Source organism: Pristiophorus japonicus, unplaced genomic scaffold, assembly GCF_044704955.1.
Source record: "Pristiophorus japonicus isolate sPriJap1 unplaced genomic scaffold, sPriJap1.hap1 HAP1_SCAFFOLD_35, whole genome shotgun sequence".
Taxonomy (NCBI): Eukaryota; Metazoa; Chordata; class Chondrichthyes; family Pristiophoridae; genus Pristiophorus; species Pristiophorus japonicus.
The window spans coordinates 2,468,096-2,481,722 of NW_027253324.1; positions in this window are offsets into that span (position 1 = coordinate 2,468,096).

Genomic DNA, 13,627 nt, shown 5'->3' on the forward strand with positions numbered 1-13,627 from the left:
TGAAAAATCTTCTTTTTTTTTGAGGATGTTTCCAGTAGAGTGGACAAGGGAGAACCAGTTGATGTGGTATATTTGGACTTTAAGAAGGCTTTCGACAAGGTCCCACACAAGAGGTTAATGTGCAAAGTTAAAGCACATGGGATTGGGGGTATTGTGCTGACATGGACTAGAACTGGTTGTCAGACAGGAAGCAAAGAGTAGGAGTAAATGGGTACTTTTCAGAATGGCAGGCAGTGACTAGTGGGGTACCGCAAAGTTCTGTGCTGGGGGCCCAGCTGTTTACATTGTACATTAATGTTTTAGACGAGGGGATTAAATGTAGTATCTCCAATTTGCGGATGACACTAAGTTGGGTGGCAGTGTGAGCTGCGAGGAGGATGCTACGCGGCTGCAGAGTGACTTGGATAGGTTAGGTGAGTGGGCAAATGCATGCCAGATGAAGTATAATGTGGATAAATGTGAGGTTATCCACTTTAGTGGTAACAACAGAGAGACAGACTATTATCTGAATGGTGACAGATTAGGAAAAGGAGAGGTGTAACGAGACCTTTGTGTCATGGTACATCGGTCATTGAAGGTTGGCATGCAGGTACAGCAGGCGGTTAAGAAAGCAAACGGCATGTTGGTCTTCATAGCGAGGTGATTTCAGTACAGGGGCAGGGAGGTGTTGCTACAGTTGTACAGGGCCTTGGTGAGGCGATACCTAGAGTATTGTGTACAGTTTTGGTTTCCTAACTTGAAGAAGGACATTCTTGCTGTTGAGGGCGTGCAGCGAAGGTTATCCAGACTGATTCCCGGGATGGTGGGAATGACCTATCAAGAAAGACTGGATCAACTGTGCTTTTATTCACTGGAGTTCAGAAGAATGAGATTGCAGCTCATAGAAACGTTTAAAATTCTGACTGGTTTAGATAGGTTAGATGCAGGAAGAATGTTCCCAATGTTGGCGATGACCAGAACCAGGGGTCACAGTCTAAGGATAAGGGGTAAGCCATTTAGGACCGAGATGAGGAGAAACTTCTTCACCCAGAGAGTGGCGAACCTGTGGAATTCTCTACCACATAAAGTAGTTGAGGCCAATTCACTAAATATATTCAAATGGGAGTTAGATGTAGTCCTTACTACTAGGGGGAATCAAGAAGTAAGGCGAGAAAGCAGGAAGGGGTTACTGAAGTTGCATGTTCAGCCATGAACTAATTGAATGGCGGTGCAGGCTAGAAGGGCCGAATGGCCTACTCCTGCACCTATTTTTCTATGTTTCTATCTATGTTTCTAACTCCATCAGCGAGATATATGGACACTAACTGATGTCTCTCACTTCCTCTCCATCAGCGAGATATCTGCAGATTGACTGGTGTCTCTCAATCCAACCCTCTCAAGGAGATATCTGTACACCGACTGATGTCTCTCAGTCCCTCTCCCTCAGCGAGATATCTGTACACTGAGTGGTGCCCATCAGTCCCTCACTATCTGGGTGATATCTGTACACTGATTGGTGTCTCTCAGTCCCTTTCCCTCAGGGACATAACTGTACACTTACTGGTGTCTCCCAGTTCCTCTCCCTCAGGCAGATATCTGTACACAGACTGGTGTCTCTCAGTCCCTCTCCCTCAGAGAGTTAGCTGTACACTGACCGGTGACATTCAGTCCCTTCTCCCTCAGGGAGAAATCTGTACACAGACTGTTGTCTCTCAGTCCCTAACAATCATGGAGATAACTGTAAACTGATCTCTCATTCCCTCTCACTTTGTGACATATCATTACACTGACAGGTGCCTCTCATTCCCTCTCCCTCAAGGAGATATCTGTACACTGACTGGTGTCTCTCTGTCCCTCTCCCTCAGGGAGATATTGTGCACTGACTGGTGTCTCTCAGTCACTTCCTCTCCGGGATATATCTGTACACAGACTGGTGTTTCTCAGTCGCTCACCCTCATGGACATATCTGTACACTGAATGGTGTCTCTCAGTTCCTCTCCCTCAGGGTGATATCTGTAGACTGACTGGTGTCTTTCAATCCCTCCCTCTGAAGGAGATATCTGTACACTCACTGGTGTCTCTCAATCCCACTCCCTCAGGGTGACATCTGTCAGCTGGTGTTGTCTCGCAGGCCCTCTCCCTCAGGACATATCTGTACACTGAGTGGTTTCTTTCACTCCCTCGTTCTCAGGATGATATCTGTTCACTGACTGCTGTTTCTCAGTCCCTCACTCTCAGTGTGATATCTGTACACTGACTGGTGTCTCTCAGTCCCACTCCCTCAGCGAGATATCTGTACACTGAGAGGTGCCCCTCAGTCCCTCACTCTCCGGGTGATATCTGTACACTGACTGGTGTCTCTCAGTCCCTCTCCCTCAGGGAGATATCTGTACACTGACTGGAGTCTCTCAGTCCCTCCCTTTCAGGGACATCGCTGTCAACTGTCTGGTGTCTCTCAGTCGCTCTCCCTCAGGCAGATATCTTTGCACTGACTGGTGTCTCTCAGTCCCTCTCCCTCACGGAGTTATCTGTAAACTGACCGGTGTCATTCAGTCCCCTCTCCCTCAGGGAGATATTTGTATACTGACTGATGTCTCTCAGTCCCCAATCTCTCACGTGGATATCTGATCACTGACTGGTGTCTCTCAGTCCACTCTCCCTCGGTGATGTATCTGTACACCAACTGGTGTCTCTCAGTCATTCTCCCTCATGGAGATATCATTATCCTGAATGGTCTCTCAGTCCCTCTCCGTCAGTGACATATTTTTACACAGACTGGAGTCTCTAAGTCCCCTCCCTCACAGGAAGATATCTGTGCACTGACTGGTGTATCTCAATCCACTCCCTCAGGGTGACATCTGTACGTTGATGGTTTCTTGCAGCCCCTCTCCCTCAGGACATATCTCTACAATGGTGTCTCTCAGTCCCTCTCCCTCATGGGGATATCTTTACACTGACTGGTGTCTTTCAATCCCTCGCTCTCAGGATGATATCGGTAAACTGACTGCTGTCTCTCAGTCACTCCCTCTTCGGGTGACATCTGTGCAATGACTGATGTCTTTCAATCCATCTCCCTCAGGGAGATATATGTACACTGACTGGTGTCTCTAACACCCTGTCTCTATGGGAGATATCTATACACTGACTGGTGTCTCTCAGTCCCTCCCTCTCAGCGAGATATCTGAACACTGACTCGTATCTCTCAGTCACTCTCGCTCAGTGAGATATATGTACACTGACTGGTGTCTCTCAGTCCCTCGCTCAGGGAAATATCTGTAAACTGACTGGTGTCTTTCAGTAGTCCAATCTCAGGATGATATCTGTACACTGACCGGTCTCTCTCAGGCCCTCTCCCTCAGGGAGATATCTGTGCACTGACTGGTGACTCTCAGTCCATTCCGCTGAGGGAGATATCTGTACACTGACTGGTGTCTCTCAGTCCCTCCCTCTCAGGGAGATAGCTGTACACAGAATGGTGTCTCTCAGTCGCTCACCGTAATGGACATATCTGTACACTGACTGGTGTCTCTCAATCCCACTCCCTCATGGTGACATCTGTACGCTGATGGTGCCTCACAGTCTCTCTCTCAGGACATATCTGTACACTGAATGGTGTCTCTCAGTCCCTCTCCCTCAGGACATATCTGTACACTGACTGGTGTCTCTCAGTTACTCTCCCTCAGGGAGACATCTGTACACTGACTGGCGTCTCTCAATCCCTCTCCCTAAGCGTGATATCTGTACACTGACTAATGTCTGTCAGTGTCTCAGTCTCTCAGGGAGATATCTGTGCACTGACTGGTCTCTCAGTCCATTTCCCTCAGGGACATATCTGTACACTGACTGGTGTCTCTCAGTCCTTCTCCCTCTGGGAGGTATCTGTATACTGACTGGTCTTTCAGTCCCACTCACTCAGGAACATACCTGTACACTGAACGGTGCTTCTCAGTCCCACTTCCTCAAGGAGATATCAGTACACTGACTGGTGTCTCTCTCTCTCCCTCGCCCTCAGGGTGATATATGTACACTGACTGGTATCTCTCAATCCCTCTCCAGAATGGAGATATCTGCACACTGACTGATGTCTCTCAGTCTCTCTGCCTCTCAGGGAGATATCTGTGCACTGACTGGTCACTCATTCCCTCTCCCCCAGGGACATATTTGCACACTGAATGTTGTCTCTCAGTCCATCACCTCAGGGAGATATCTGTTCACTGACTGGTGTCTCTCAGTCCCTCTCCCTCAGGATGATATCTGTACACTGACTGGTGTCTCTCAAACTGTATCTCAGGGTGATATCTGCACACTGACTGGTCTCTCAGTCGCTCTCATCAGAGATATGTATATACACTGACTGGTCTCTCAGTCCCTGTCCCTCAGGGACATATCTGTACACTGACTGGTTTCTCTCAGTCCCTCCCTCTCACGGAGATATCAGTAAACTGACTGGTTTCTCTCAGTCGCTCTACCTCATGGACATATCTGTACACTGACGTGTATATCTCAGTCCATCTCCCTCAGGGAGATATCTGGACACTGACTGGTGTCTCTCATTCCCTGCCTCTGAGGGATGATATCTGTACAATGACTGGTGTCTCTCAAATCCTCACTCTCATGGACATATCTGTACACTGAATTGTGACTCTCAGTCCCTCGACCTCAGGACGCATCTGTACACTGAATGGTGTCACTCAGTCCCTCTCCCTCAGGGTGATATCTGTACACTGACTGGTTTCTGTCTGTCACTCCCTCTCAGCGAGATATCTGCACACTGACTGGTATCTCTCAGTCCCTCTCTTTCTGGCACATACATCGACACGGACTTGTGTCTCTCAGTCCCTCTCCCTCAGGTAGATATCTGTACACTGACAGGTGTCTATCAGTATCTTCCTCTCAGGCTGATATCTGACTGGTGTCTCTCAGTCCCTCTCCCTCAGGGAGATATCTGCAAACTAACTAGTTTCGCTCAGTCCCTAACTGTCAGGGAGATATCTGTTCAATCACTGGTGTCTCTCAGACCACTCTCCCTCAGGGAGATATCTGTACAAGGACTGGTGTCTCTCAGTCCCTCGCCCTTAAGGGGATATCTGTACACTGACTGGTGTCTCTCAGTCCCTCCCTCTCACGGAGATATCTGTACACTGACTGGTATCTCTCAGCCCCTCTCTTTCAGGGACATATCTGTACACTGACTGGTATCTCTCAGTCCCTCTCCCTCAGGGACATATCTGTACACTGATTCGTATCTCTCAGTCAATCCCTCTCAGGGTAATATCTGTACACTGACTCGTGTCTCTCACTCCCTCCTTCTCAGGAACCTATCTGTACACTCACTGATGTCTTGCAATCTCTCGCCGTCAGGGAGAGAGCTGTTAACTGACTGCTGTCTATCAGTCCCTCTCCCTCATATTTATGTCTGTATACTGACTGGTGTCGCGAAGTCCCCAATCTCTCAGGGAGATATCTGTACAATGACTGGTGTCTCTCATTCCTTGCCTCTGAGGGTGATATCTGTTACTGACTGGTGTCTCTCAAATCCTCACTCTCATGGAGATATCTGTACACTGAATTTTGGCTCTCAGTCCCTATCCCTCAGGGAGATAATTGTAAACAGACTGTTGTCTCACAGTCCCTCTTCCTCAGGACAAATCTGTACGCTGAATGGTGTCACTCAGTAACTCTCCCTCAGGGAGATATCTGTACACTGACTGTTGTCTCTCTGTCCGACTCCCGCAGCGAGATATCTGTAAACTGACAGGTGTCTCTTAGTACCTCCCTCTCAGGGTGATATCTGTACACTGACTGGTGTCTCTCAGTCCCTCTCCCTCAGGGATATGTCTGTACACTGACTGGTGTCTCTCAGTCCCCTCTCCCTCAGGGAGATATCTGTACACTGACTCGTGTCTCTCAGTCCCTCTCCCTCAGGGAAATATCTGTCCTCTGACTGATGTCTGTCAGTCTCTCATTCTTTCAGAGAGATATCTGTACACTCTCTGGAGTCTTTCAGTCACTCTCCCTCAATAAGATAGCTATGCACTGACTGGTGTTTCACAGTTCATCTCCCTCAGGGAGATATCTGTTCAGTAACTGGTGACTCGAATTCCACTTGCTCTCACGGAGATATCTGTGCATTGACTGGTGTCTCTCAGTCTCTCTGCCTCTCAGGGAGATAACTGTACAATGAATGGTTTATCTCAGTGTACTCTCCCTCAGGGAGATATCTGTACACTGACTAGAGTCTCTAAGTCCCTCTCATTCAGCGAGATATCTGTACAGTGACTGATGTCTCTCAGTCTTTCTGCCTCTCAGGGATATATCTGTACATTGATTGTTGTCTCTCAGTCCCTCTCCCACAGGGAGATATCTATACACTGACTGCTGTCTCTCAGTTCCTTCCTCTCAGGGTAATATCAGTATACTGACTGGTGTCTCTCAGTCCCTCTCCCTCAGGGTGATATCTGTACATTGACTGGTGTCTCTCAGTCCCTCTCCATCAGGGACATATCTGCACACTAACTGCTGCCTCTCAGTCCCACTCCCACAGGGTGATATCTGTACAATGACTTTTGTCTCTCAGTTCCTCTCCCTCAGGAAGATATCTGTGCATTGACTGATAACTCTCAGTCACTATGTTTCTCAGGGAGATACCTGTGCACTGGCTACTATCGCAGAGCCTGTCGCTCAGGGACATATCTGTACACTGACTGGTGTCTCTCAGTCCTTCTGCCTCAGGGACATATATGTACACGGACTGGTGTCTCTCAGTCCCTCCCTCTCATGGAGAAATCTGTACATGGACCGGTGTCTCTCAGTCAACTATCCCTCAGGGAGATATCTGTTCACTGACTGGTGTCTCTCAATACCTCCCTCTCAGGGTGATATCTGAAACTGACTGGTGTCTCTCAAACCCAATCCCTCAGGGTGAAATCTGTACACTGACTGTTATTTCTCAATCTCTCTCCCTCAGGGAGATATCTGTATAGTGGACTGATGATTCTCAGTCTCTCTGACTCTCAGGGAAATATCTTTAAATTGACTGGTCTCTCAGTCCCTGTCCCTCAGGGACATATCTGTACAATGACTGGTTTCTCTCAGTCCCTCCCTCTCAGGGAGATATCAGTAAACTGACTGGTTTCTCTCAGTCGCTCTACCTCATGGACATATCTGTACACTGACGTGTATATCTCAGTCCATCTCCCTCAGGGAGATATCTGGATAACTGACTGGTGTCTCTCATTCCCTGCCTCTGAGGGATGATATCTGGACAATGACTGCTGTCTCTCAAATCCTCACTCTCATGTTGATATCTGTACACTGAATTGTGACTCTCAGTCCCTCGACCTCAGGACACATATGTACACTGAATGATTTCACTCAGTCCCTCTCCCTCAGGGTGATATCTGTACAATGACTGGTTTCTGTCAGTCCCTCCCTCTCAGGCAGATATATGTACACTGACTGGTATCTCTCAGTCCCCCTCTTTCTGGCACATACATCAACACGGACTTGTGTCTCTCAGTCCCTCTCCCTCAGGGAGATATCTGTACACTGACAGGTGTCTCTCAGTATCTCCCTCTCAGGCTGATATCTGACTGTTGTCTCTCAGTCCCACTCCCTCAGGGAGATATCTGCAAACTGATTGGTTTCGCTCAGTCCCTCACTCTCAGGGAGATATCTGTTCACTGACTGGTGTCTCTCAGATACCTTTTCCCTCAGGGAGATATCTGTTCAAGGACTGGTGTCTCTCAGTCCCTCTCCCTTATGTGATATCTGGACACTGACTGGTGCTTCTCAATCGAAATCCCTCAGCGAGATATCTGTACACTGACTGGTGTCTATCAGTCCCTCACTCTCACGGAGATATCTGTACACTGACTGGTATCTCTCATTCCCTCTCTTTCAGGGACATATCGGTACACTGACTGGTATATCTCAGTCCCTCTTCCTCAGGAACATATCTGTACACTGACTCGTATCTCTCAGTCAATCCCTCTCAGGGTGATATCTGTACACTGACTCGTGTCTCTCAATCCCTCCTTCTCAGGAACCTATCTGTACACTCACTGATGTCTTGCAATCCCTCGCCATCAGGGAGAAAGCTGTTAACTGACTGCTGTCTATCAGTCCCTCTCCCTCAGATTTATGTCTGTATACTGACTGGTGTCACGAAGTCCCCAATCTCTCAGGGAGATATCTGTACTCCGACTGGTGTCTCTCAGTCCCTCTCCCTCAGGGAGATATCTGCACTCTGACTGATGTCTCTCAGTCTCTCTGTCTCTCAGGGTGATATCTGTACACCGACTGGTCACTCAGTCCCTCTCCCTCAGGGATATATCTGCACACGGACTGCTTTCTCTCAGTCCCTCTCTCTCAGGGAGATATCAGTAATCTGACTGCTGTCTCTCAGTCGCTCTACCTCATGGACATATCTGCACACTGACAGGTATCCCTCAGTCCATCTCCCTCAGGGATATATCTGTACACCGACTGGTGTCTATCATTCCCTGCCTCTGAGTGTGATATATGTACACTGACTGGTGTCTCTCAAATCCTCACTCTCATGGAGATATCTGTACACTGAATTTTGTCTCTCAGTCCCTATCCCTCAGAGAGATGATTGTGCACAGACTGTTATCTCACAGTCCCTCTTCCTCAGGACACATCTGTACGCTGAATGGTGTCACTCATTAACTCTCCCTCAGGGAGATATCTGTACACTGACTGGTGTCTCTCTGTCCGACTCCCGCAGGGAGATATCTGTACACTGACTTGTGTCTCTTAGTACCTCCCTCTCAGGGTGATATCTGTAAACTGACTGGTGTCTCTCAGTCCCTCTCCCTCAGGGAGATATCTGTACACTGACTCGTGTCTCTCAGTCCCTCTCCCTCAGGGAAAATCTTTCCTCTGACTGATGGCTGTCAGTCTCTCATTCTTTCAGAGAGATATCTGTACTCTCTCTGGAGTATTTCAGTCACTCTCCCTTAATAAGATATATATATATACTGACTGGTGTCTCACAGACCATCTCCCTCAGGGAGATATCTGTTCAGTAACTGGTGATTCTAATTCCACTCTCTCTCACGGACATATCTGTACACTGACTAGAGTCTCTAATTCCCTCTCATTCAGCGAGATATCTGTACAGTGACTGATGTCTCTCAGTCTTTCTGTCTCTCAGGGATATATCTGTACATTGATTGTTGTCTCTCATTCCCTCTCCCACAGGGAGATATCTATACACTGACTGCTGTCTGTCAGTCCCTCTCCATCAGGGTCATATCTGCACACTGACTGTTGTCTCTCAGTTTCTCTCCATCAGGGACATATCTGCATACTGACTAGTGCTTCTCAGTCCCACTCACACAGGGTCATAGCTGAACAAAGACTGTTGTCTTTTTGTCCCTACCTTTCAGGAAGTTATCTGTACACTTACTGGTGTCTCTCAGTCCCTCTCCCTCAGGGTGATATCTGTACACTGACTGTTGTCTCTCAGTACCTCTCCCTCAGGAAGATATCTGCACACTGACTGATATCTCTCAATCTCTATGTTTCTCATGGAGATATCTGTACACTGGCTAGTATCGCAGGGCCTGTCGCTCGCGGACATACTTGTACACTGACTGATGCCTCTCAGTTCCTCTCCCTCAGGGACATATCTGTACACTGACTGGTGTCTCTGAGTCCCTCTCCCTGAGAACACATCTGTACACTGACTGCTATCACTCAGTTCCTTCCTCTCAGGTTGATATCAGTACGCTGACTGGTGTCTCTCAGACCCTCTCCCTCACGGAGATATCTGTACATTGACTGGTGTCTCTCAGTCCCTCTCGATCAGGCACATATCTGCACACTGACTGGTGCCTCTCAGTCCCTCTCCCTCAGGGACATATCTGTACACTGACTGGTGCCTCTCAGTCCCACTCCCGCCGCGTGATATCTGTACAATGACTGATGTCTCTCAGTCCCTCTCCCTCAGGGAGATATCTGTTCACTGACTGGTGTCTCTCAATACCTCCTTCTCAGGGTGATATCTGTAAACTGATTGGTGTGTCTCAGTCCCAATCCCTCAGGGTGGAATAAGTACACTGACAGTTATTTCCCAATCTCTCTCCCTCAGGGAGATATCTGTACACTGACTGGTGCCTCTCAGTCCCACTCCCACAGGGTAATATCTGTACAATGACTTTTGTCTCTCAGTCCCTCTACCTCAGGAAGATATCTGTACACTGACTGATATCTTTCAGTCTCCATGTTTCAAAAAGAGATATCTGTACAATGGCTAGTATCGCAGAGCCTGTCGATCGGGGACATATCAGTACACGGACTGGTGTCTCTCAGTCCCTCCCTCTCATGGAGAAATTTGTATACTGACTGATGTCTCTCAGTCCCTCTCCCTCAGGGAGATATCTGTTCACTGACTGGTGTCTCTCAGTACCTCCCTCTCAGGGTGATATCTGTAAACTGACTGGTGTCTCTCAGTCCCAATCCCTCAGGGTGAAATCTGTACACTGACTGTTATTTCCCAATCTCTCTATCTCAGGGAGATATCTGTATAGTGGACTGATGATTCTCAGTCTTTCTGACACTCATGGAGATATCTTTATATTGACTGGTCTCTCAGTCCCTCTCACTCAGGGACATATCTGTACACTGACTAGTGTCTCTTAGTCACTCTCGCTCAGGAACATATCTGCATACTGACTGGTGCTTCTCAGTCCCACTCCCACAGGGACATAGCTGAACACTGACTGGTGTCTTTTTGTCCCTACCTTTCAGGAAGATATCTGTACACTTACTGGTGTCTCTCAGTCCCTCTCCCTCAGGGTGATATCTGTACACTGACTGTTGTCTCTCAGTACCTCTCCCTCAGGAAGATATCTGCACACTGACTGATATCTCTCAATCTCTATGTTTTTCATGGAGATATCTGTACACTGGCTGGTATCGCAGTGCCTGTCGCTCACGGACATATTTGTACACTGACTGATGTCTCTCAGTTCCTCTCCCTCAGGGACATATCTGTACACTGACTGGTGTCTCTGAGTCCCTCTCCCTCAGAACACATCTGTGCACTGACTGCTATCACTCAGTTCCTTCCTCTCAGGTTGATAGCAGTACACTGACTGGTGTCTCTCAGTCCCTCTCCCTCAGGGAGATATCTGTACATTGACTGGTGTCTCTCACTCCCTCTCGATCAGGGACATATCTGCACACTGACTGGTGTCTCTCAGTCCTTCTCCCTCAGGGACATATCTGCACACTGACTGGTGCCTCTCAGTCCCACTCCCAGCGGGTGATATCTGTACAATGACTTTTGTCTCTCAGTCCCTCTCCCTCAGGGAGATATCTGTACAATGGCTAGTATCACAGAGCGTGTCGCTCGGGGACATATCTGTACACTGACTGCTGTCTCTTAGTCCGTCTGCCTCAGTGACATATCTGTACACGGACTGGTGTCTCTCAGTCCCTCCCTCTCATGGAGAAATCTGTACACTGACTGATGACTCTCAGTCCCTCTCCGTCAGGGAGATATCTGTTCACTGACTGGTGTCTCTCAGTACCTCCTTCTCAGGGTGATATCTGTAAACTGACTGGTTTCTCTCAGTCCCAATCCCTCAGGGTGAAATCTGTACACTGACTGTTATTTCCCAATCTCTCTATCTCAGGGAGATATCTGCATAGTGGACTGATGATTCTCAGTCTTTCTGACACTCATGGAGATATCTTTATATTCACTGGTCTCTCAGTCCCTCTCACTCAGGGACATATCTGTACACTGACTGGTGTCGCTTAGTCGCTCTCCATCAGCGACATTCCTGTATAATGACTGGTGTCTCTCAGTCCTCTCGCTAAGGAACATATCTGCATACTGACTGGTGCTTCTCAGTCCCACTCCCACAGGGACATAGCTGAACACTGACTGGTGTCTTTTTGTCCCTACCTTTCAGGAAGATATCTGTACACTTACTGGTGTCTCTCAGTCCCTCTCCCTCAGGGTGATATCTGTACACTGACTGTTGTCTCTCAGTACCTCTCCCTCAGGAAGATATCCGCACACTGACTGATATCTCTCAATCTCTATGTTTTTCATGGAGATATCTGTACACTGGCTAGTATCGCAGTGCCTGTCGCTCACGGACATATCTGTACACTGATTGATGTTCTCAGTTCCTCTCCCTCAGGGACATATCTGTACACTGACTGGTGTCTCTGAGTCCCTCTCCCTCAGAACACATCTGTACACTGACTGCTATCACTCAGTTCCTTCCTCTCAGGTTGATATCAGTACACTGACTGGTGTCTCTCAGTCCCTCTCCCTCAGGGAGATAACTGTTCACTGACTGGTGTCCCTCAGTACCTCCTTCTCAGGGTGATATCTGTAAACTGATTGGTGTCTCTCAGTCCCAATCCCTCAGGGTGAAATCTGTACACTGAATGTTATTTCCCAATCTCTCTCCCTCAGGGAGATATCTGTATAGTGGAATGATGATTCTCAGTCTCTCTGACGCTCAGCGAGATATCTTTAAATTGCCTGGTCTCTCAGTCCCTCTCACTCAGGACCATATCTGTACACTGACTGGTGTCTCTCAGTCCCTCTCCATCAGCGACATACCTGTACACTGACTAGTGTATCTCAGTCCTTCTCCCTCAGGGACAAATCTGTATACTAACTGGTGTCTCTCAGTCCCCTCTCCCTCAAGGAGATAACTGTACACTGACTCGTGTCTCTCAGTCCCTCTCCCTCAGGGAAATATCTGTCAGTCTCTCATTCTTTCCGAGAGATATCTGTACACTCCCTGAAGTCTTTCAGTCACTCTCCCTCAATAAGATATATAATCTGACTGGTGTCTCACAGTCCATCTCCCTCAGGGAAATATCTGTTCAGTAACTGGTGACTCTAATTCCACTCTCTCTCACGGAGATATCTGTACACTGACTCGAGTCTCTAAGTCCCTCTCATTCAGCGAGATATCAGTACAGTGACTGATGTCTCTCTGTCTTTCTGTCTCTCAGGGATATATCTGTACATTGATTGTTGTCTCTCAGTCCCTCTCCCACAGGGAGATATATATACACTGACTGCTGTCTCTCAGTTTTTTCCTCTCAGGGTGATATCAGTACACTGAATGGTGTCTCTCAGTCACTCTCCATCAGGGACATATCTGCACACTGACTGGTGTCTCTCAGTTCCTCTACATCAGGGAAATACATGTACACAGACTGGTCTCTCTCAGTCCCTCTCCCTCATGGACCTATCTGTACACTGACTGGTGCCTCTCAGTTCCACTCCCACAGGGTGATATCTGTACAATGATTTTTGTCTCTCAGTCCCTCTCCCTCAGGAAGATATCTGTACACTGACTGATATCTATCAGTCTATACATTTCTCAGGGAGATATCTGTACACTGGCTAATATCGCAGTGCCTGTCGCTCGTGGACATATCTGTACACTGACTGGTGTAGCTCAGTCCCTCTCCCTCAGTACACATCTGTACACTGACTGCTATCTCTCAGTTCCTTCCTCTCAGGGTGATATCAGTACACTGACTGGTGTATCTCAGTCCCTCTCCCTCAGGGAGATATCTGTACTTTGACTGGTGTCTCTCAGTCCCTCTCCATCAGGGAAATACATGTGCACAGACTGGT